We start from the raw sequence: 24513 nt of genomic DNA on the forward strand, positions 1-24513 counted from the left end.
GATGAAAGGAAACTTTAAAAAATCAAGAATACGTGATGAAAAGATATGCGTATGTAAATGACATTGTTTTATTTTTTAAAAATAGTGTACTAAATATGATGCAGTTCAAATATATTTTCAATAATGTATCTTTTACATTTAAATTTATTAATCCTTTTGCTGTTTCCTTATTATTTGATAATACTTCATAATTTTTCAAAATAAATTATCAATTGCGATTAATTATTGCTTCAGTATACTAGTACAACTTGCACAGTATTTCCTAATTAGACAGAAATGATGGTCTGTTCTATGTATAGTTGTTTTGAGGTTTTCGTTGGCAAATTTATTGATTTTACGCTTTTGTGAAACATTATATGGATGGCTTTTATTTGTAAATGTATTATTTATTATGCATCTACATATAACTAATAATGTAAATATTCTTATAATTATTGCTATAGATATCATATAAATATGTAAAAATTATTCGTTTTCTTTAATGTTGCAGCAAAATTGTAATTTATTTAATTTACGAAGTTTTGAGATTTAAATTTTTTCTGTGGCTTTTCTGTTCATTTTATTAGATAGTAATTTAAATGAATTAAAAATACATTTGCATAATGTTTGGAAGCTCTGAAATATTTATAGTTTTAAGGAAAAATTATTTCTTATGTCTTTTAATTTGCTAAATTATATTTACATTTGTTAGTGAATTATTTATATTTCTAAATCTTTTCATTCCTCTCCTTCTCAAACTGTAAAGACATTTTTTATGTTAATAAATAACAGCCTTTTTATTTACTTATTTCAATACTTTCTTTTTTGAGTGTATCCTAACAAATTATTACAATACAGTATAAAAAAAATGCACAAGATAACCTAAAACATGGCATAGAAAATTTCGTGAATATTTCTTTAAAAAAATATTCATTAAGTTATTAATTTTAACTGCAAATGAATATACGACCTTTTATATACGTTTTCAAGTCTCTGGAAATTTAATTATTATGCATTATTAAAAACAAAACACTCTAAACATCGAACTAAACGCTCGCATTCAAATCTGAAGCAAAGAAAGTCACGGAAGAATCGGACGCCTTTCGTGACGTCACTAGTAGCTAACCCACAGCCAACTCTATGCCTGTCGAAAAGAGAATTGGGAAGCTCCGCCAGCGAGCTAAGGTGTGGAAACTTTATTCGTCGAGTGATGACGGGTGCCATCTTCGTTAACGTCTCTGATCGTGTCACCAGCTCGGATATCTACTAAAGTTTTCTAAATGTATTAATTAAATGTTGTATCTGTGGTATGTGCTGCGAATAAAAAGTGATGCATCACCAATACCAGTGTTTATTCCCTTACAACTGAAGCATCCACGACGTCACTAGGGGTTACATTTATACAATGAACCTTATACCTAGGATATGTGCCTAGGGATATGTGTAACTATCATAGTTCTTTTCAGAGAATTCTCTTGTAGAGACCGTCTTTCTAAGAAGAACACTTGTATCAGAATTGAAATCTGAAGGATGATTATTTTTCTTTGTTATGCCAGTTTGATAATTTAATGTCCATTTTAAAGGATGTGGATCGGAATTAAATATTTGGTTTAGTGTGTTTCTGAAAATATAAGTAATATCACCTCTATAAAGTGACCACCTGCTGCACAGATGACCAAAATCGAACTAAACTGTTGGCAGTCGTCACAGAGAGGGTTTACTCTATATGGCACAACTTAAAAATATAATAGTAGAAGAAAATAAAAACGTACGTAAGTTTAATGTTAAATGTAACTTTGGAAGATTTTTTTTTTTTTTTTTTTTCATGTGATAGCCTGAAATCCGAAGGATGGTAATATAGTTTTTCCCCCACCCCTTCTTAAACTAGTTTAGCAATTTGATATCCATTTCGAAGGGTGGAAAGCAGAATTAAGGATTTTGTTCTAAGCGTAACGAACACTTCCTCTGAAAAGGAATGGCTTCTTTATAAAATATATAAACTAAGAATCGTGTATGATGTTTAGAAAATCATAATTCACATTTTTGAGTGACATTCCCCTTCTGTAAGGATTTATGGCATCGTATAATATTACAGAGAGTTGATTTCTTTTTTCCGTTTTCTAAACCGTTGATAAGTTCGTATAAATATGAGATATGGCGTGACTGGGTAAGGGGGGGACGTCGTGCTATGGAATTCAATGTCATTATTGCTTTTAATTTCACTATTCTTGCCTTTTCAGCTGGTGCCGTCTCGTCACCAATGTCGATGGCAGCTGCAGCTTCGAGCGCAGATTTTACCATCTCCAGATTTGGGCCCCCGCAGTCAGCGGTGGAAGGGAAGCTTTTGACGCCGTTTCAATTATTTCAGAGAGGGGCCCGGGGATTTTTATCGTGATGATGTCAGCGGGTCTCTGGTTTTGGAGGAGTGAGTGATGCGACAGAGAAAATTGGTCTGATACGCGTGAATTCATTGCTTTATTTACTTTCATTTTTGACGGTATGCGTTAAGATAGCTCCAATCATTTAGAAAAGAGACACTCGCGTAATTTCCTTTGCTTTTTTATCTCTGCTTACCCTCTTGGTACATCCCTCCCTCCACCCTCGGATTGATGATTTTGAATGATCTGTGCGGGTAAGGATATTTTTAGCTTCCTGTAGTTCCATTTTAAATTACGGATTCAAATTTATGATAAAGAAATTTAGCATATTTCTGTTTACTCTAAACCTAACGGAATATATTAATCCTAAGAAGTGTTAAATTTTCTAAATAATTTAAAAATAACTCTGGTATATCGACCATGGGAGTTGAACGTTAAATATATTTTATCATTTCAAATTAGTGATATCGGTTGAATAAATTTCGTACAAATAGTCTTAGAGAATAAATCCGAAAACTATATAAAATCCGAAAACTTTCAGATTTTCATTAGCCAAAAGGAGCGTTTTTTCATTTACACGTTTCGAAAGCATTTGGGCAAATATCCGTTTGGGCTAAAAATATGTAAAAACAGCATATCTTTAGAATTCCGATAAACAGTCACGCGCGTTATATAGATATTTTCTGTATAGTGTTGCTACCATTCGCTTTGAAATCGTTGATTTTTTTAATTAAAAAGTCGTTAAAGTTTTACAAAATATGAAACAGGTCCCCGCCCTGGGAAAAAAACTGAAAGCTTTCAGGTTTTATATTACGCCCGAAGGAGCGTTTTTTTAAAACTTTTTGTGTGTTACCTTTATTTATTAAATATCATGTTCTTTGCTCTTAAACCATAAAATTCAATTTACCAACAGCAGTATCAAAAAATATTTAAAAAGAGCATATCTTAAGAATTTCCTATACACACTCTCGTGAGCTGGAGATAATTTTTTTTTTTTTTTCGTAAAATGTTGCCATGGCTCGCTTTGAAATCTTTGAGTTTGTTAATCGAAAATTCGTTAAAGTTTTACAAAATTTGAAATAGATAATAAAATAAATTCCAAATTTGGGCATCCAGATGCCCTTATTCGAGTGGATGACTACGTTATTCAAAATTTGATGTCTTTAGGTACCGTTGTGTTTTCACAATATACATACATTCAGGCAGCTTCTTCATTATGTAATTTCTCTAAATATAATACAGTGTTCTAATATTTGGTAGCAACAGTTTGAAAAGTGAAATCCCGTTTTATAGTGGACAACGCAAAATGCCAAAACGAAATTCATAAACTTTTGGACTAAAATTTGAAAAAAATAAATAAAAAGATTAAAGATTTTGCAATGGATGCATTACAGGTATTAGAAACGAATTTATCACGAATTAATAGCCCTTCTGGGCGAATTGCGCTTATGGGCTAATAAAACAAATTCGAGCTTCCAGGTGCTCATTTTCGGGTGGAGGACTACGTTATTCAAAATTTGATGGCTCTAGGTACTGTCATTTTTTCAGTAAGCGAGAAACATACATACATTCATGCAGATTCTTTATTATTTAATTTTTTTGAATATAGTACTGGGCGATAATATTTGCTGGCCACAATTTGAAAAATGATACAAAGTTTTTAGTGATTCGACGCAAAATGCTGTTTCGATACGAATAGCCCTTCTGGGCTAAAGCCATTTTGGGCTACGCGAATAGTGCATTTACCAAATTGAATCTGCTGAATCTAGCAGCTATACCTTATATAAGGAATTCTAAACCCTTATATTAGGTATAAAAATAAATATAAAAATTATATTTATATACCTTAGGTACTTGTTACTAATTTAAAATTTGAAATATATTCAAATTTCAAAATAGTAACAAGCACCTAGAGGACCCAAAAGCCAAGTATTGGTGGTGACGAATTAAATTCCCTATACCTTTTAGTTCGGGCGCCATTGTAGAGTCGTTAATTTATTTATTTGAAGCTGCAGAGGTGAAAAATGTGCAGTGCCCTCGCCGGAACTGGAATTCTGGACCTCTCGAATAGGCGTCGAGTGTGCTTCCAATGACACCAAGAAGACATGCAGAAAGGAGGGAAAAAGTTCCTTATAATATGAATATCTTATTGTATCTAATAACATTTTCCGTTTGCGACAATAAAAGATCTCATAGAAAGGCATTTTTCTCTAGTTTTGTTGAGAAATTAAAAGCTACACTAATGCACCAGTAAATGAAAGTTTCAGTTGTTTGTTTCTATCCATTATTGCGTTATTTAGAAACGGAAAAAAATTGCTTTGCTGAGAAAGTTAGCTTTCAGACGCGAGATTCTCAAAAGCCGAAAAAGAAAAAACTTGAATCGTTTGATCTTTTAGTTATATTTCGGTAATATTCTTCGATATTTTTTCCTTTAAAAATATTAAATAGCATCATTTCAGAGATTTTCAACAAAATACTAATATAAGATTACCTTATCATCCGCTCGCGCGTATTTGCTACTTTCAATATAAGCATTCCAAAGAAAGAGCTTTTAGTGTTTATTTGCGAAAGCTTTCATCACAGCTGACAAGAAAGATTTATATGTCGCTTTCATTCCCTTATTATTACACTGAAAATACTCTGTAGAACAGAAAAAAGAAGAACGAAATCTCGCCTCCGGTGTTGTCGCGAAAAGATCATTAGAGTTAATGAATGTAATTAAGTTTGACACTCGCGCTGCTACAGATCAGCTCTATTTTAATGCGTCGGATCTTCCTTCTAATGAGTGTTAATTATTGTTTATTGAGCCGCAGTGTGGACAAAGAGCGACAGTGAGCGTTGACGTTGCAGGTGTGTTTATCGCGTACATTTTATAAATCAATTAGATTCCCTGTTTAGCTTTTAGTTTCTAGTATCTTTTTAGGTTTGGACATAATTTCTCGATAGGAAGGGTCGTTTGAATTATGCGAAGAGGGTGGATTTAGTATTTCGCTGTGCATAGAAAATTGTTCTTTTTATGCCTGTTTTCCTTTTCGGGAAAAAAAAAAAAAAAATCTATTCTGATCCCAGAGATTTAATTTTAACGTTTGGTTAGTTTCGTTAATTACAATGTGAAATCTGCCATTCTCTTAAAAGCTCAGAATCAGTTTTTTTCTTATTTTGAGAAATATTACTTGCATCGAAAATGTTATGTAGTACATCATTTAAAACATTGTTGTAACAGGAAGTATGTCTGCGACCAACGGTGCGAAACTAAAGACCTTGTAAGGACTTCTGTAGATACACCCAATGGTTGCAAAACTAAAGACATTGTAAGGACTTTTGTGGATACACCCAATGGTTGCAAAACTAAAGACCGGGTAAGGACTTTTGTAGATATGGCCAACGATTGCGAAACTAAAGATCGGTAAGAACGTTTGTAGATACGATTAACGGTTGCGAAACCAAAGATCCGGTAAGGACTTTTATAGATACGACCAACAGTTGCGAAACTAAAACCCGGGTAAGGACTTTCGTAGATACGAAACAACGGTTGCGAAACTAAAGATCGTGTAAGGACTTTTATAGATACGACCAACACTTGCGAAACTAAAACCCGGGTAAGGACTTTCGTAGATACGAAACAACGGTTGCGAAACTAAAGATCATGTAAGGACTTTTGTAGATACGAACCAACGGCTGCGAAACTAAAGACCGGGTAAGGACTTTTGTAAATACGACGTATACTATAAACCCAACACGCACGTTAGAAGTTCTCTTTATTTTTGGCGACGATTTCCGTGCATTTTTGGCTGACCGCTTCAATGTAAGGATGGACTGTAAAAGAGGGTCTCTATTCACTTATGAGATCCTCAGATCACAAGATCTAATTCCTTCTTACAGTTTTTTGTGGCATTTTGTTGAAAATTACTTGCAGGCTACTCTGAGAAACTTGTGTCAGACTCAACAATTTCTGATGTGCTATTGAAGTTCTGCACGCTGTACCTGAGTTACAATGCAAGAAGGTCCATTGTATTATCCTGTCAAAAAAATACGAATTGAGAACAGGTATCTAATCTCTATTAGCGTCATGCCGTTCTTCGCTGAATTTTAAACATCATGTTCCAGCAAACAGGTATGCTTCAGTGCAAGCATTATTTGTATTGTAAAATTTATGTCTTCCAGCTGCAATGGTATTTTAACCCTTTGTATTCGAAGACACGGCGGGCTAAACTTCAGACTCTTTATTTATTGCCAGGCGTGACACAACACCTTATTAATAAAATTTGCCGCGGCACCAGTCGAACTCTTGTAATAGTGTATGTCAGTAAAACAATGTGTAAGTAATAGTATCAGAAGCGTAGCTAGGGTTTTCAGCAACTGGGGACAATTGAAGATTTTGCTCCCCTTTCTCTGTGCCAAGAAAGGAAAACACTTCATTCTAAAATTTCGTAACATCAATTTGGCGCCCCCTGAAAGCTGTGCCCCCTTTCCCCCCTCCCCCCCCTGGGGTCGACGTAGAGAACTCTGCGAAGCTACTGGCTAGGATCTGTACCTAGGCAGTCTCGGCCACGGGGGTATATAATTTATGAACTTGGCGGTTCCCGATGGTCCATAAGGTAGGTTTATACTTGATCTTCATGGGCCGGGAGGTGTAAGTCCCTTCCACCAGGGTATTGGTAGCCAAATAGCAAACTGGGCCATTGAGCGTCTGGTCCCTGCTGTCTTTGGTATTCCATGTAAAAGCCTAAGGAGAGGGGCATCCCGTGTAGAACTGGCAGGTAGCCCAATTAACGGCCGGTCATCGACCCTAAGTTTCCATCTCCCACCGGTGGGTGACGCTTTCGGGATTTTTCCCGTTCCCAGAATGTGATTAAATTCACGAGCTGCGGTAGAAATCTTAGTTAGTTAGTTAGTTGCCCCACCCTAGCTGCGCTACTGAATAGTATATGTGTGCGGTTTATGCCAGTAAGAATGTATTTCGCTTGTAAATTAACCTCGGTTATTAACCTGTGTATATTTATCTTTTTTCTAAACTTCTAACGGGGAAGACGTATATGCGTCTGAGGTAACTTACCAATCTTATTTGGTACTTCCCTTATTACTGGAGTCCTCTTTTTAATAAAATAACGCCGTTATTCCACGTTATCTCTTGAGGCCTCGACCTTCCCAATTAGTCGGGTGATTGCTTTCGCCGCTAATTAATGACTGGACGCTTTCAGAAGGGTCAGTTTGGGTAATCCTTTCGGTCTTTCTGGAAGGTGAAGTGATGCTGTGTTCCCCCAGCATGCCCATTTCCTATCCAGATGGATCCTTTCATTTGTATGAGACGAGATTGGGGACGATTTATGACAGTCATCAGAATTGAGCCCGCATTTCTCTACACCTCTCACTTTCCCCTCGCAATAAAGACTTACACTCCCTTTTCCCTCCCATGTAATCCAATAAAAGGGAACAAACACCTGGTCATTTTGTTGTCATCAAAGAGTTGACAGTCCCAAACCCCTATCCCTGAAATGGCTCTTCGGGATGAATGGGTACTTAATCAAGCGTTTCTTACTCGGAAGGAGGTAGGTACAAAGGCGCTATTCATTCATTTATTGGTCCTCTATTGGTTTACAGCTTACGCGGCAGTATTTTTCCTTAGGGTAATTTGCTTTGTGTATCAGACGGACCGCCCTCAACCCTTTCCTGATAAAATTAGAATTGAAAACAGGTGTCCGAGGTCTATTAGCGTCATGCCATTCATGACTGAATCTTAAACATCATGTTCCAGCAAACAGGTATGCTTCAGTGCAAGCATTATTTGTATTGTAAAATTTATATCTTCCAGCTGGCAATGGTACTTTAACCCTTTGTACTCGAAAAAATGGCGAGCTAGACTTCAAACTCTTTAGTTATTACTGGCGTGACGCAGCACGCTGTTAATAAAATTAACGGAAAGTATTTTTAATAAAAAATTGCGATGTGTATTGGTTACAGTGTTGGTGCTGTTTTTTATAAAAATTATCAGTGAAGTGGATTCATAAGTCATGGATTATTTCTGTAATAATTTCATTAAATAGAGAGCTATTACTGGAAAGTAAAGTAATGATATATGTTATTAGGTAGAATACATGCCGCTTATTTAAAATCACTTTCGTTCCTTTTAAATTAACCTCGCTTCTTAACCTGTATATGTTCACAGTTTATAAAACGGCTAAGTTTAAAAGACGGTGATTTCTGTATATCAAACCATGATATCAGTTTTGAAATTTCCAAGTAAAATAATAACTGACAACTAATTTATTAATTAATGCAAAAATAATATTAAAGGTTAATACCCAAATTAAACTGTTTACGCATTTTTAATTTTAAAAGAAGTTTCTTTATAATTACGTTCTTGTTGAAATTTTCTCTCTTACGAGTAACTGTTCTATCTCTGCTTCAAACAGTTTTACAAAAAGTATAGAAGAGAAACACGCCAATGTGACAATCAAAATCGCAATAACAACCTTGTATTTAGCGTACATATATTGAAACATATATTAAACATATATTTTAACTGTTTTACAACCGTTTTTCGATTGTATTCTGATTTACGTAAAAGTGCTGGTAGCTTTTTTTGATCAGCACCTTTTAGATCAAGAATTTTCCTCAGAATCCACAGTGTTTTTCTAGATTCAAGTCATCTGTGTTTAACTGATGATGGCATGCTAACATTTTAGGTTTCTGCAGTTCTCTTAACACTTTTGGAGAGTCATTACGTTATTTTGGACAAGGAGATGTGAAAAATGAGCAATACCGTTGGCGGGACTCGAACCTGGACCTCTCAAATACGCGCCGAGTGTGATACCGTTACACCACGAAGGCATGCTGGAAGGAGGAAGAAAATACCTTATATACTCCTCCTTTTAAAGGGCGACTGAAGATTTGGGGACCAATCTCCAAATCTTGGTGGGGACGAATTATTGTTCGCCACCTTTCAGTTCGGACGCTACTGTAGCAGTCATTAGTTTTTCGATGCTGAAGACGTGAAAAATATGTAATACCCTCACCGGGACTGGAGCCTGGACTTCTCGAAGACGCGCCGAGTGTGCTAACGTTACATCACGAGAGGCATGCTGGAAGGATGAAAATACCTTATACTTTCATAATTAGTTTTTATATTCGTTGCCTCAATATCCTGCTTACCTCTGGTAGACGTCAGGTGCGGCAGTTCTCCGTCACCTGCCTCAATATTATTGTGAATATCTCTAAAGTATAAATAAATATTCTAGAAATCTAAATATATACACATATTCTAAAAAATAATCTCTATAACTTCCCTCACTGATGTCTGAAATATTAGCTATAGTTTGCAATTCGCCTGAGGTTTCTGCGTAAAAGCCACATTTTCGGAAACAGTTTCTAAATTATTTTAAGATATTAATCCTATGTATTTTCTATACTATACATGGACTGTAGGAGATATTGGCTTAACTTACCTCTTTCGAAGTGCATTTTCAACAAGTTCCGTATGTTCATCATTTACTGAACATCTTTCTGTTGTAATAAGCTTTTTGTAAGACCTAAAATTAAAGGTTGAATATTAGAAAGTGTATTTGCAGGTAGGAACACTAATGCTTTTCAAAAAGAGATCAGAGTTGTACTGCACAGTCATCCAATTTGTAAAGTTTTTTAGCCCTAAGGCGCAGTTTGCCCAGAAGGGCTATTAATTTCGTTTTGGGATTTTGCGTTGGTTCACTGTAAACGGCGAATCACTTTTCAAATTGTTGCCACCAAATATTAGAGCCCTGCATTATATTTAAAAAAATAAAAAATGAAGAACCTGCATGAATGTGTATGTATGTTTCTCGCACTGTGAAAAAACGTCGGTACCTAGAGACATCCAGTTTTGAATAACGTAGTCCTCCACTCTAATATTCCACCTGAAAGCCCAAATTTTGAATTTCGAATTTGTTTCATTATCTATTTCATATTTTGTAAAACTTTAAAGAATTTTTGATTAAGAAACTCAACGATTTCAAAGCGAGCATTGGCAAAATTGTAACGGGGGGGGGGGAAAATCACTGACGCGCGAGCCTGTATATCGGAAATTTTAAAACATACTTTTTAAAAATATTTTGTGATATTGCTATTAATTGAATTTTATGGTTTAAGTGCGAAGAACATGATATTTAATTATTAAATTCAAAAATTAAAACCTCACATTCTGATTAAGTTTTTTTCTATAACACTCGTAAATTTATGCGATCTGAGCTTTGTTCAAGAGTGGAGGTAGTAGTAGTACTTTGTAGTGGTTGTTCAAGAGGTAGGAGTAGTACTTTGGTGGTACTAAAGGTTTTCAATTTTTGCTTATATGGTACGCGTTAGTCAAAAGGTTGAGAACCGCTAGTACAAGGTATTTCTCCCGCCTTCTTGGCATGCCTTCATGGTGTGGTGGTCTGCACGCTGGGCGCGTATTCCAGAGGTCCGCGGTTCGATTCCCGGAGAAGGCGTTGCTAATTTTTCATCTTGCCTGCTTCCAAAAATGCGCTTAAGGTCTAATGTCTCTACAAAAGAAACACACAAAACATTAAAAAACGACCCTTTGAGCATAATATAAAATCTGAAGGCTTTCAAATTTTTATTTATTTATTATTATTATTATTTTTTTATTTTATGTATGTTATGAAAAAAATCCGATGTGGGCACGACATGACTTCCTTCTCTTTCGGTTCTCTCTTTGCGGCAAAGAAAAAAATACATAAATCTCAAAACATAAAATACAAAAAAGCATAAAATACCAATTACAGTTAAAAAAACATTTTTTACAATTAAAATTAGAATTTAAATTAATTAAAATTAGGCAGAAAGACGGATTTTTCGGTGCACAAAACTGGAAGCTTACTTTTGATACCACTCGGCAAAAAGACATTGAAAATGGTGCAGAAACTCAATAATACAATCCGTAGTTATTCTTAAGTACTAAAAACGTTAAACACGGCGTAACACAAAGCTGATTTAAAACGAGAAACTCACACGGAGATTTCTCAATATTCCATACTTGAACGGCGTTCCATACGGCGTATTCCATACGCTGAACTAAACTGATACGCTCTCCGTGGTTATATCGTTTTATCCCGGCCAGCGAGAAATCTCTAGCACCTTCCATTTCTCGAAATTATTGAAAGCCATTTGAGGTTGGATACTATTACAGTAGCATATAGGCACCAATCAATGTTATTTAATTACGATACTAATTACAGTTTTACAGGGACCGGAGTAAATTATCGCCAGGGTTGGCGACTTTTGGTAATTTCTGGTCAAACTTGGCGACAAAATTTAAACGACAAAGCCATCGCCAGCTTGGCGATATCTCGCCAATTTAGTAAGATAACCATTTACCTCAGTGTTTAAATAGACTTTTCCCTGTATCCTTATCTTTCCGGCAGAGCTTCATTTCTTTCAAGCATTTCATGTTACATTATACAAAAAATACTACAATTTCATACGTAATCTCGTTTAAATTATGTACATATCTGCAAAATTCGTAACTAAATTACTTAATCATGAGTGCAAAGTATGTGCCTTATCGTTTTTTAGTTAACGAAGAAAGGAAATAGTCGCAATAAAAATATCTATGCCTTAGTTTTCCTGTTTATTATTTTGTTTGAACGTTATTAGAATTTTTGAGAGAGGTGAAATTTGAGTAGGCGAGAGGAGGGTATCTTGGGAATTCAATCGCTCGCGCTTGATTTACGCTAAACATTTACCAAACAGTTATAATTTATCTGGTATATACCAAACAATGAGTTTATTGAGAAGAGGTCAGGCTATCGATATTTTTTTTATTTCGGGGACTCCAATCAAATTGCTTTCTTTCCTTTCCGCCAAATTCACCCCCCCCCCCTCCGTGCTCATAAATACATGTTTCCCCTTCTTTGGCTGGAAAAAGGCGCCATTTTCTTTTCATCTTGCGTTTACCACGCCTGCGGCTCGGATGGAGAAACGAGTTTTATGTTTGTTTTATAATCGCATAATTATTGACGTTTTTATTTTACTTTCTTCTGCCTTAATGGGTTTTTATGCCGCTTTTGCGAGGGCCGCAATGGGACTCCTTGTAAGAAAGCAAAGAAACTAAACGCCTGTACGTTCTTCTTGATACTCTCCACAGCTGCAAGAAGCATATAAGTAACTACATCTCAGAATTTTTGCGATTATGTGCTGTTTTACCAACGTTGTTTCTTTCACCGTTCGAAACTTTTCGTTTTATGGTTTTTGTTATGCTCTTCCATATTGGAACTGCTATTTTCTCTTAATTATTACTCAAGATTTGTAAAATGTTCTACGTACATTTTTCTTACGAGGCATTTTCGGTAAAGAGTCTTAACAGCAAAGAAGTACTTTCATATTGAATAACTTCTTTTAACCCTTTAACTACAAATAAAATATATATATATATGTCATAATAAGAGCAAAGGAAAAAAGACGGAGCAGTGTAGATGCGTGATTAGATCCATATTGAAGAAGAATTTTGATTGCGTAGTATTTAAAGAACTTGGCAGTCGAGGCAGTTCTACTTCCATTTTTATTTCCAATTGATATTTGTGGCCACAATCACTTGGCACTCTAGTCGTGCCTTTCCACAGAAGATTTACATTTTTGATATTATTGAGATAGAAAGCAAGCCAGCGAAATTACATCTTAGCACAGTAGAGAGCAAAAGCTGAAGTGCGTAGTTATGAAAGATGAAAGCACGCGAAGAGAAAAGTTTTGGTTTACAATTCGGTGATTGGTTGTCAAGAGGCATCTGGTATTAACGGTTACGTAAGATCGCATAATTAATTTGAATGACGCAATGCAGACAAGTTATTACGATTTTAGAATAGAGAGGAAGAATTAATGTTTATAATTATATTATAATTCTGATTCATACATTGTTATCTTATATATATATTACCTTGTTTCCTATCCTAGTAAACAAAATATGTCATAAATAAGGTAAGTTTAGCATTTGGGATTTTTTTTGACAAATGGTTTTCAAGCTAGTGTCCCAGCCGTTGTTAATGGTGGGATACATATATTCCACGCGTAGCGATCGACTTACGATAAGCTTATCTGTTATTCCGGAAAATTTTATTAAGTGGAATAGATTTGCATTGTATGGTACAGAGCAAAGCATACTTTGCATAACCCAACATTCCATTGGGCAACTCAGTATATCTATTTTAACGTTCATTTGTGTGCAACGAGCATAGCGGCGTCTTGATTTTCCAACTACTGGAAGATGATCCCCAAACATTCAGGAGATTCCAAGTACTTTTTAACCCACCAGTCTTTTTAAACTTTTATGTGAAACACATGTACCGTTAATAGTCAAAGGGTTAATAATTATGTCGTTAAATTTACACAAATCGCATCAGTGCTGCCGCAGCTGAGGAAATGCCTTTCTTTTTAACATTTTATACCTACGCCCATTGCGCTTTTAGGGGTCTTAAACTATTTTTTTTTCTTAGCCTTTATAAGAGATTTTGAAGAATCCGCAGATAATATGAGTGTCCCACTACAGGATGTAGGCGCTATTTGGGGGTAAGTATGGATGGGGGCTACGCGATAGCAAGACCCTGGTAATGCTATGTAAAAGAGCTGTCATTTTTTTGATGAGCATTTTCTCTTTCTCTTTTTTTTTTATTAGCTAGTGATTTCGTTAAATAATAATACTCAAGAAACGTTTAAAACAATAATATAATAAATGGAAAGCTAGTGGTTAGTAAAAGCTTACTGCGATCGACTGGTAGCTCTTCATTAGCTTGCTATCTCCCCGCTACACCCCTGGATTAAATGATGCATGCTGTACAGGTACTAAATAAAGAGCATAATTTGATCCAGAATTTTTACTTTCAGTGCGGATCACTCTTCAAACGAAACATCCCCCCCATCAGAATCAAAGTAAAATGGGATAATCTTTTTATTCTGGGGGGGGGATGCTCAGTCAAAGTTAAAATAATGTAGTTCATTAATTGTAATACATTCTGTTCACGAGAAAGTTTTCTGAGAAACTTGTTTTTGCCTACGTCTCAAAATTTGCCGAAAATGAGGGACAACATTATCGTTAAATAAAATCTTAGGTCGCATATATACTGCCTTATTGGGGTGTTGTTTTTTAATGTACAACACGATGTGTGTGTGTGTCAGTTTCTGGTTTTGCTCTTCCACTAGCTGATCGATGTCATTGTTATTCACCTGAAGCCTCATAATCTTGGCCAGAGACACAGTCTCGTCGATTACACGCTCCACAGGCCCTTGCTTGCTAAACCCCTTGGAGTAGTCAAGTCCGGTCGAATCTAGCTACGAGTCCTAGCTATCCATCAAAGCTTCTTGCCGCCAGAAATTAGGGTTCTCTGAATGAGCTCTTCCCGTGCCTTGTCGATCATGTTGAAGCAGGATGTAAAAATGGCCTTTCCAAAACTCCTGAAAGGGAGATGGTACGTTCAGATGAGTGCTTTAGTGTAGAACTTTTTTTGAATTTGAAGTGACCTACTGGTCCATGAGCTTGAGTAAATGAGTGGTGCTGGGTGGCAGGAAATGGATTTTGAAAAATTTAAATTCTTCGAGGAGAACATCTTTGGGGTTTCTTGCGTGGCAGCTTCATTAGAGGATGGGCAGGAGCGGTTTTTTTATTTTTTTTTTTTTTTATTATTTATTTATTTAAAGAAAAAGAAATCCTCGTGCACCACAAAGTATCGCACGAGACTTACAAATCGTAAGTGAAAAAGGCAGAATAGTAAGTAATATCATCAGTTTTAAACAATACAATGAAATCATAACAAGGGAAAAAAAAAAAAAAAAAAAAAAAAAAAAACAAGTAAATACAAAAGTATAAAAACAGGCAGGAGCGTTGTCCATAATAATTTCTCTACAGGCAGATAGCAGACGGATATTCAAGCAGATTTTTCTGTAGACGGACCAAATGCAGCGGTTTAATTTTCAGTCACCACTTGTCACCATTTTCAGTCACGTTTTCAGATGAGTGCTTTAGTGTAGACCTTTTTTTGAATTTGAAGTGACCTACTGGTCCATGAGCTTGAGTAAATGAGTGGTGCTGGGTGGCAGGAAATGGATTTTGAAAAATTTAAATTCTTCGAGCAGGACATCTTTGGGGTTTCTTGTGTGGCAGCTTCATTGGAGGATGGGCAGGAGCGTTGTCCATAACAAGCAGATTTCTCTACAGGCAGATAGCAGACGGATATTCAAGCAGATTTTTCTGTAGACGGACCAAATGCAGCGGTTTAATTTTCAGTCACCACTTGTTTTTGCCCAAAACAACAGCGTGAAATAGTCTTTTATTGGCTTGTGGCTCGGCAGTACCTTCTCCTTTGCTGCAATGTTGCTCCTGCCTTCAAGTTTGCTTCGGTATCTTTTTTCAGAAGAGCTCCGAATTATCACAATTGAAAAATTGCTGCGGCAGATAAGCCTCAGAATTCACAGGCTTCTTAAATATGCCGATGATGTTCTCGACTTCCTTTTATGTCTGAGTTTGCTGCTTCTCCATGACTCACAACGCTGTAGATGGCGACTCTTCTGTCAAACGTTTTGAACCACCTACGGCTTGCCTTGAATGCTTCTTTTTCGTACGTTGATGATTCTGGCGTCTTCTTAATGAGGTGTGCAGAAATTAGTTTCACCCTCTCATAAATTTGCTTTTGTTAAATAGTGTCGCCTCGTATTTGCTTCCATATGAGATGCAGTCTTTTTCAACATCGTTGGGAATACGTAGCCGTTGGGTAGAAATTTTTGGAATACACTTTGAAACATCAATCTCCTTAATACGGCTTCTCTATCGCTACCGTCGGTTTCATATTTCAGTTTTAAACAGTGGTTTTCGACATGATTATTTGGGACCGGGATTAGAGGACCCAATCGCCAAACCCTGGTGGTTACGAATTATTGTCCATCAACTTTTAGTCGGGGGCCATTGTAGAGTCATTAGGTTTTGGGGGGGGGCCTGATGCAGGAGACGTGAAAATTGAGCAATGCCGTGGCCGAAACTCGTACCTGGACCTCTCGAATACTCGCCGATTGTGCTTACCGTTACACCACTAAGTCATGCTGGAAGAAGGGAGAAAATACCGTATACGTTAAACACGTGTATGCATATTAAATTTTACGTAATGTAAAAACTTTTATGTAATCTAACTAAAAATATAACTTTTTGAAATAATCCCTTAATTTTCGTTTTAAACTTATTGCTTACTTTTTCTTTCAATCGTAAAAGTAGTAACTGCTTTTAATAAATTTCTCTAAACTGCGTTATTTCAAAATTAATCGTACCCGCGGGATTCTTACACAGTGCTTATGACGCTTCAATCAATAATAGTTCCAGATTTGCCAATCGAAACTTAATATTAACCAATTATACTAAAACTTAATAACTCTGCACCGACCTTTCATCGTGGACATGTAGCATTCGCATTGTGCTTCTTTGTATAACTAGACTATTGTCGTTGCATTTCTTACCCAAATTCTTAAAATTGCAGAATTCATTCAAGAACGAACGCGTTCAGCTCCAGTTTATCAGTTATGAATTTAAAATATTCATCTAAAAACAAAAGCATTGTTTTCCAAAGAAATGAGTGTTAAAGCTGCTACCATTGCATCAAGTTCTTCAAGAATCATCGCTAACAACTACGCCATCAATCCCTAAATTATTTTATATATAATACACGGATTCATAAATTGCATATATGGATAAACACAAAAAGTAACGGTAAAGAATTTAACAAATCTTAAATAAAATTATAAAGACTTTATTCAGGTAGTCTGAGAGGCGGCAGCGCTTGTTAACTTTTGCACATTTCATAAATTGCGAAGGTTATCTAATAATTATTGAATAGTACAAGTGATTAATTACTAGGGATATCGATACTAGATTAATTCATTTCTAAGGTTATCGATTACTAGGGTCTGTGGTTCTATTTGAACAATGGCACAATCCATTAACGACTAGGGTATCTAGTAATTAATGAATTGTGCTATTGTTGAGAAAGAATCATCTTCAACATCTAGAAACATCGCAAATATTAATCTAATGAAAGCAGACTTTGATGTAATGATGTAGAAGATACATTGATAGCATAGATGTAGAAATATTGTCTTTCGTAGATGCTGAAAATGTGGATTCATTATAAAGAAAGTCTTGGCAGCTGAGATAGATTGAATATACATCTTTATTTCCCCCCCCCCCAAAAAAAAAAAAAAAAAAAAAAAAAACATGTTGCGACCACAAACAGCTTAGCATTCTAATTCATGCGTGTTTCTAAACGTTTACATTTTTGATAGCTTTGTGGTAAGAATGGAAGCTGAAAGCAGCGGTCTGTGTAGGGCCGAAGTGCAGAAAGCAAGTAAGTTGTGTCTTGGATGAAATATTAATTCAGAACGATTTAGTTTCGGTTCTCAGTGCATTTGATTGGATAATTAATATTGCTGTAACATTATTATTGGCTGTTTGAATTTTAGCTCCATTTTCATCACCAGCGTTATGAAAGAGTCATGTGACATGGATTAGCCTCGAAATGATGCAGCGCAGAAAAAGGTTTAACTGTTTTCGAATATAGAGGGGAAAAAAATTAAAATTAAGCATTAAGGGGATATTGCTTATTTAAATTATAATTTATATTAATTTTTTTTTATCTTTCCTATATGTATGCATATATATATTTTAATATGAAATTTAGTGGTTATAGTGTGCAAGCTTTTAATTAAACTGGGAAGTACTAATACCAGTTTATTCTATGGAAGTCTAATTTATATGGTTAAAATGTAAATATCCTATAATAATGACTTTGTTATAGTATCATATAAAGTCACGTGCATATATATTTATTGTATTTTTACACTAAACAAAAGTAAATAAATTTTAATTTTTTAAATGAAGCGCGAACATAATTTCAGTTGTATATTATTTTAAACAATAAAAAATTAAGGCTGTTATACTGATTAAAATTGTTTTTAATCAAAATGGAATTCCCGATTAAATAATCTCCTTTTTAACCTAAATACACTTTCTCCCCCTTTTTTTTTTTTACTGTTTTTCGTTCTTTTTCCATTGTGATTAAAAGACAAACAAATATACTGAATGAAAGGTCATGAGAATAGAAGAACTGCGGTAAGTATTATAAAGTATCCTCTGCCCATGTAAAAGTAATTTAATCTTTATTTTCTTTTTAAGAACCCTTAAAGTGCGTACATTTTATTGCGAGACTATAAAATGGCAAGCCTTAGTTTTCAGATTGCTTATAAAACTAGCCATTGCATATTACTAACTGTGTAGTTAACTATTTGTGATTTTCTCTTTGATGTGATTTCTTTTTAAAGAACAATGAGAACTTTTTTTGCTCTCAATTGCTCAGATTATGGTTAATCGAGGTTATTCTACTATATAGGTTTAGAATTTATTATTGTTATTTTTTTATTTTTTTAAAAATTTTTATGGCATCTTTATACGCAAGGAGAACATCTATGGCTTATTAAAATCCTTTGTTAATTACAACCGCCTGCCTGCGATTCTCAGAATTCATGTAATTTTGTCGTAACTTCATGAGCAATGCTGATCTGCTAAATCTGTAAAGATATTTGAATTCTTTATAAAATTGTCTTGAAGAATGTTATGTTATTTATTTTGTTTGGAATTAGCTTTATGTTTTTAAATGATTTCAAATTACATGCTTACTAGAAGTTTCAGAACTTTGTCTCCAAACTTGACGAAGTGTAAATTATAACTGTTCTATAGTTAGCTTAAAATAACATTTAAATTTGTTACTCTTATAGTACCTGTTAAGTTAGAATACAGCGCCACCTATTGGATAGGGAGAGAAACTCTCACTTGGCCATCTGGATTCGGCTAAGCAACATGCCAGAGTATGTATTAGATCTGAATAGTTAATTACTGTAAATAAATTAGTTAGTTCTTTTGCTATACAGTCCACTTATTAGTTTAGAATCACAGTACAGTACCGTTAATTTGAGGCCATCTGAAAATACAAATAGAATACGGGTCAATTTTCTCCTTTAACTCGTTGAAGAGCGGTGGTTACCTACAGTAACCACCTTTTCTATTGAACATCTTATACTCACTCGTGTGAGTGGTTTTCAAGATCGACCCTTTCTTGAAGTTCCCTTGTAGTTCACTAGATGGCAATCAAGGAACATAAGCCAGTAGTTGATGCACCAATTCGTCTTCAAGAAAATAAGCATCAGCCATCGAAGATAATATCACGTCGATGTGAACTCTGCAGCACCCAGAAAAAGCCTGTAAGAACAGTGTGGGAAATGCAGCACATGCAAAGTTGCGCTCTACTTCAAAAAGAAAAACTGTTTCCATGAGCACCATAGAGACTGATTTGTAGGGATGTGTTCTGTGCGCACTGGTCACTTACACTAACCACCAGAAGTGGTCATTTTTTTTCACGCGTCTTGGACAAAATATGTGTAATTGTCGCAAATAACTTCATTATAACACATGATATTATCAGGTTCAGTGTTCCGCCTTACTTGCTTTGGGAACGTGCAAAGACCTGACTCGGAACAGGGAGTTTACTAAAGCTATGTTCAATAAATATGGGAAGTAGACAAGATACACAGGAAGGGTATACGAAACCCTTTATTTTTCACTCTTTACAATAATTTCCGGACTTCGGAATACAGAGACCAACCACTTGTGGTCTGAACGTAAGAATATAAAAATATTAACTAAACTTTAACTTAACTTTGGAATAACAAACAAGGGCCTACGTGGAAGATTGGCCGTATATTAACAGGAAGCCGTATGTAGTACAGAGAACTGTTAACACTACAATACGTTTAAAATTATTAAGAGGATTAAACCTCTGGCCTGGAAGGCAACCAGCAACCGAGTAAAACTGCTAAGGCAAGCGGCCTGCTTCTACTAACTCCTTCTTCTCTCTCGCTTGGCAAAAAGCCACAACTTAAATACTTGGCGTTCGCCAACAAATTTGCATAAATAAGTTAAAGCTTTTAATTCTGGCCGGAAGTAGAAAACAAAAGTGATAGTAAAGATTTAAAATAAAATAAACGTTAGTAAAACTTAAGATCCTTACAATATAATAAAACAAGAGTTGTGCTGAAAAAGGTAAATGCCTTTTCCTGCACCAAGGCCTGACGTTTAACCCTTTGATTACGAATTTAAAAACATTTTTTTTTTTTACCCCGTTTTCTATCCAAGAGCACAAAATATATCATAAATAAGGTTAATTTAGCATTTGGAATGTTTTTGACAAACGGTTTTCAAGCCAAAGACTGGGACACATATGTCCCAGCCATAGTGAATAATTCGTTTGGTTTATTTAATTATGGCAAAGCTCACTAGGGCTATCTGCCTAAGGGAAAGGAGGCCTTCGTGGAGGAATTTCTAAGGGAAACTGACTCGTATCGTTACACATAGGGTAAACAACGAAAACGCTCATGCAGCCTGCCCGTTCGCGGGATTCGAACCTCGGACCGAACTATCAGTGTTCAGCGACTTTCACCGCTCGGCCATAGTGAATAGTGGGATATGCAATATGTCTCACACCTAGCAATCGACTTACTGTAAGCACACGTATTATTTTGGAAAACTTTATTATATGAAATAGATTTTACATCGTATGGTACAGGGAAAAGCATTTCTTTGCATAACCCAACTTTGCACACATTGAGCAACTCATATTTGTTCTTTTCTGTATGTTCATTTGAGTACAACGAGCACAGCGGCGTCTTCATTTTCCAACTATTGAAAGATGGTCCCCAACGTTCAGGAGCCAGAGTAAGATAAATTCCCTGTTTATTATTTTATTCTTCCTACGAAGAGTAATTCTAAGATACGGAAGTCTTTATTTTTATGAGGTCTTAATAGTTCAGTAAGTTTAAAGATACGTGTACAAATATTTCATTCAAAAGGTTTTAAAGTTCTAATTCATTCATCTGTCTCTAACAATTCAGCCATCGGGTTGTCGATATTATGATATGATGTGAACAATTATAGTCATGTGATCTGACAAAAATTCGGAAGATTTCACACGCTTTCCACTTATCCACTTATATAGCAACAATTTGAAAAAGTGATTCAGACTTCTATAGTGAACCAACGCAAAATGCTAAAACGAAATTAGTAGCCCTTATGCCCATTTGGACTAAATTAAAATGAAAATGTCTTACCTTATTAATTACTGTCTTACAGATTAACTTTGTACTGAATATCTATTTTCTGTAGCTTTTCAGCTAATGTAATACTGTTAAAAATATATATAATTTTTTTTCGAAAATTATACTTTCATTTTAATCATGTGTTTAATAAATATTTTCACAGTAGTATTTATTGAACAAACTTTTTAAGCGAAGTCTGATTCCAAAATCATATAAAAAGTGGGAAATAAAAGCCACTGCATAAATTTTGCGTGATTCAACAGCATGTTAAATTTAATTAATTGTTAGCCTGTAATTGTCATTTACCATGATACAGATTGCCTTGAATTGTTTCCCACAGCGTTAATAAACTGCCTTTTTGCTGTTGCCTTTTTCATGTTATTCTAGCCTAACATTTGCTATTAAATGAAAAGGGAAATGCGTTATCTTGTTTAGTTTTAATCAACGATCTCTTCTGAAGAAGACATCGATACCATTGCATGAAACTGTAACTATTAATCTCTTTTCCATTAACTGCAGCCTCTGTAAGATTTTACGAGTCCATAGGGTATATTCCTTTTTCCCCCTTTGACCATTATACGCGTTAATTTTGCTAAAATCCACATAGATTTCAGTTAGGCATTTTTTTTAATGTCCTTAGGTATACCAAAAACATTATTCTGAAAAGCAGTTTACAGACGCGTAGACATCTGAATTAATTCAAGATGCATATCTTTTTTTTTCGCATCCAGTAATCACTGAAGACCACCCAGTCTCATATCACGGCATTTTCTGGTTAAAAGTGGTTATTTAATCGTACTCCATCATTCTCGAGAACACAAAACGGCGTCAGATTACGTTGTTGTAACGTAGAAAAGAAGCAGGCGACCCCCGGGCTTTCTGTTTAAAAACTATGATTCATTATCGTGCAAAGAATGATATTTATTCGGATGGGATATCGATGATGACATTGCACTGAGATAATTCGGGAAGGGGGCGTCCATTTTTTCCATTCCTTTTGCTCGTAAAGTGCTGTCGGATTCGCTGAAGGAATGCTTTTTTAAATGGTAATAATCGACAACAAGAATGCTTGTGTTTCAATTCACGTCGACAGATATTATTTAATACTTAGAATTACCCATGGTGTTTTGGTTGCCGCAGGCATTGGAAGTGTAATGCATGGCGAGTTCTATTAATTTTTATTTTTCTGGCTAACGATTGTTCATTTTGGAGTTTAATTTTGTTCCCTTCCTATGAGGTAGGGTATTTGAAAAGTAATGTTTAGGTTTGGGACTACAGTCCACAATAACAACAAATACCAGGACGTGCTGGAGTGTTTTTGTTTCCCTGGAGTATTTTTACCTGAAGAGAATGTTACCGCAGTTTGCAGAGATGTTATTGGGTAGGCCATGATTATTACGAAGGCCCACAAGCCCAGCCTTATGACCTCAGATTTTATGGGGGGGGACTAGATTTATTTCAAAATTGTCTTAATGGTGTTTGAGGGAAGTCTAATCATGGCGCGAATGTTGTCTGTGCATTGGTTTGGTCTAACATTGATTTTCCAGAGTAATAATTAGACCAACTATCTCCAAACCTTTTTAATCGCACACCCTTAAGACGGAAATAATTGTAAATTGTACTTCATGTAATATAATATACGCAATCATACACTGAATCGTGAACTTAGTACCCCCAATTATCACTTTGCATACCCCACTTTCGAGACCATTGGCTTAGACGAATTGAATACATTCCTTCGTCCTAACAAAACGCGGATCTTACCTCATTGAGTAGGGGGGGAAAAGTAAGTAAATACTAAAAAAAAATTCTGAAAGCTTTCAGATTTTACATTACTTCAAAGGGGCGTTTTTTAACGTTTTGTGTGTTACCTTTATTTATTAAACATCGTGTTCTTCGCACTTAAACCATAAAATTAAATTCAACGGCTGTGTCGCAAAATAATTTTAAAATGAGCATATCTTTAGAATTTCTGATATACAGTCTTGCGCACTGGAGATAAAATATTTCTTCCCCCCCCTACAGTGTTGCCATTGCTGGCTTTGAAATAGTGGAGTTTGTTAGTAAAAAATTCGTTATGAAATCGATAATAAACCAAACCGTTATGAAATCGATAAAAACCAAGTGTTACAAAATATGAAATCGATAATAAACCAAATTCCAAATTAGGGCTTCCAGATACCCATATTCGGTGGAGGATTACGTTATTCAAGATTGGATGGCTCTAGGTACCATTGTTTTACCACATTGCGAAAACGTACATACATTTATGCAGATTCTTCATTATTTAACTTTTTTAAATATAACACAGGGCGATAATATTTGGTGGCAACAATTTGAAAAGTGAAACGGACATTTAAAAGTTTTCACCGCAAAAATGCCAAAAGAAATTAATAGTCCTTCTGGGCTAACGCCCTTTAGGCTAAAAAAGAAAATCGGATTTTTTAAAAAAATTTAAATGCGATAGTTTTTATTTTGTCTACATTAATTTAATTATGTTTTTCATGCATTCTGTTTCATTTCATATAGCTGATCGAAGATAGTATAGCTGAGTTAGTTAATTCTATTTCATTAGCTTTCTCTTTATTTAGGTGCGTTCATAAAAGTTTTCACCTGGTTTGAAAAATGGCTTAGAATCCCTCATAAGGAATAGCACAATTTGAGAATCGGAAGTTGTGCTCAGAAACAATACGTACATAAAAAAGCATAATGGCGTTTACAAGGATTAATTTTTCTCCTCGATCAATTTCCGTGGATCAACCAAATCAATATTGGTAATGTTTACAAAAAATGCCTTCACTCTCCTTCTCCTTAAAAATATTCTTTTAAAGAAAATAATTAAAAATAAAGACCGAAATTCAAAGAAAATATCCAATTAAAATAATTTAAATTGGATATTTTCTTTGAATTTCGGTCGACGATATCTGCTGTTCAAGATTGGATTCAAATATCAAGACTGGATTCGAAGGCTAAAAAATGGAAATACATTCCTTCGTCCTAACAAAACGCGGAT

General features: G+C 35.2%; 2 protein-coding genes across 2 annotated transcripts in view; one reads left to right on the top strand and one right to left on the bottom strand.

The window, feature by feature from the left end:
* LOC118184539 (uncharacterized) overlaps positions 1-24513 on the bottom strand; it is a 215190-nt gene that overhangs the window by 159290 nt on the left and 31387 nt on the right. The window contains exon 2 of the mRNA XM_035354232.2: positions 9803-9886. The gene's annotated coding sequence lies outside the window, so the exon portion shown is untranslated. The remainder of the gene's footprint in view (positions 1-9802; positions 9887-24513) is intronic.
* Eph (Eph receptor tyrosine kinase) overlaps positions 1-24513 on the top strand; it is a 479031-nt gene that overhangs the window by 46689 nt on the left and 407829 nt on the right. The window lies entirely within an intron of this gene.

The sequence above is a fragment of the Stegodyphus dumicola genome, chromosome 1 (genome assembly GCF_044657685.1).
Source record: "Stegodyphus dumicola isolate Sdum_Otavi_A_Nest chromosome 1, ASM4465768v1".
Taxonomy (NCBI): Eukaryota; Metazoa; Arthropoda; class Arachnida; order Araneae; family Eresidae; genus Stegodyphus; species Stegodyphus dumicola.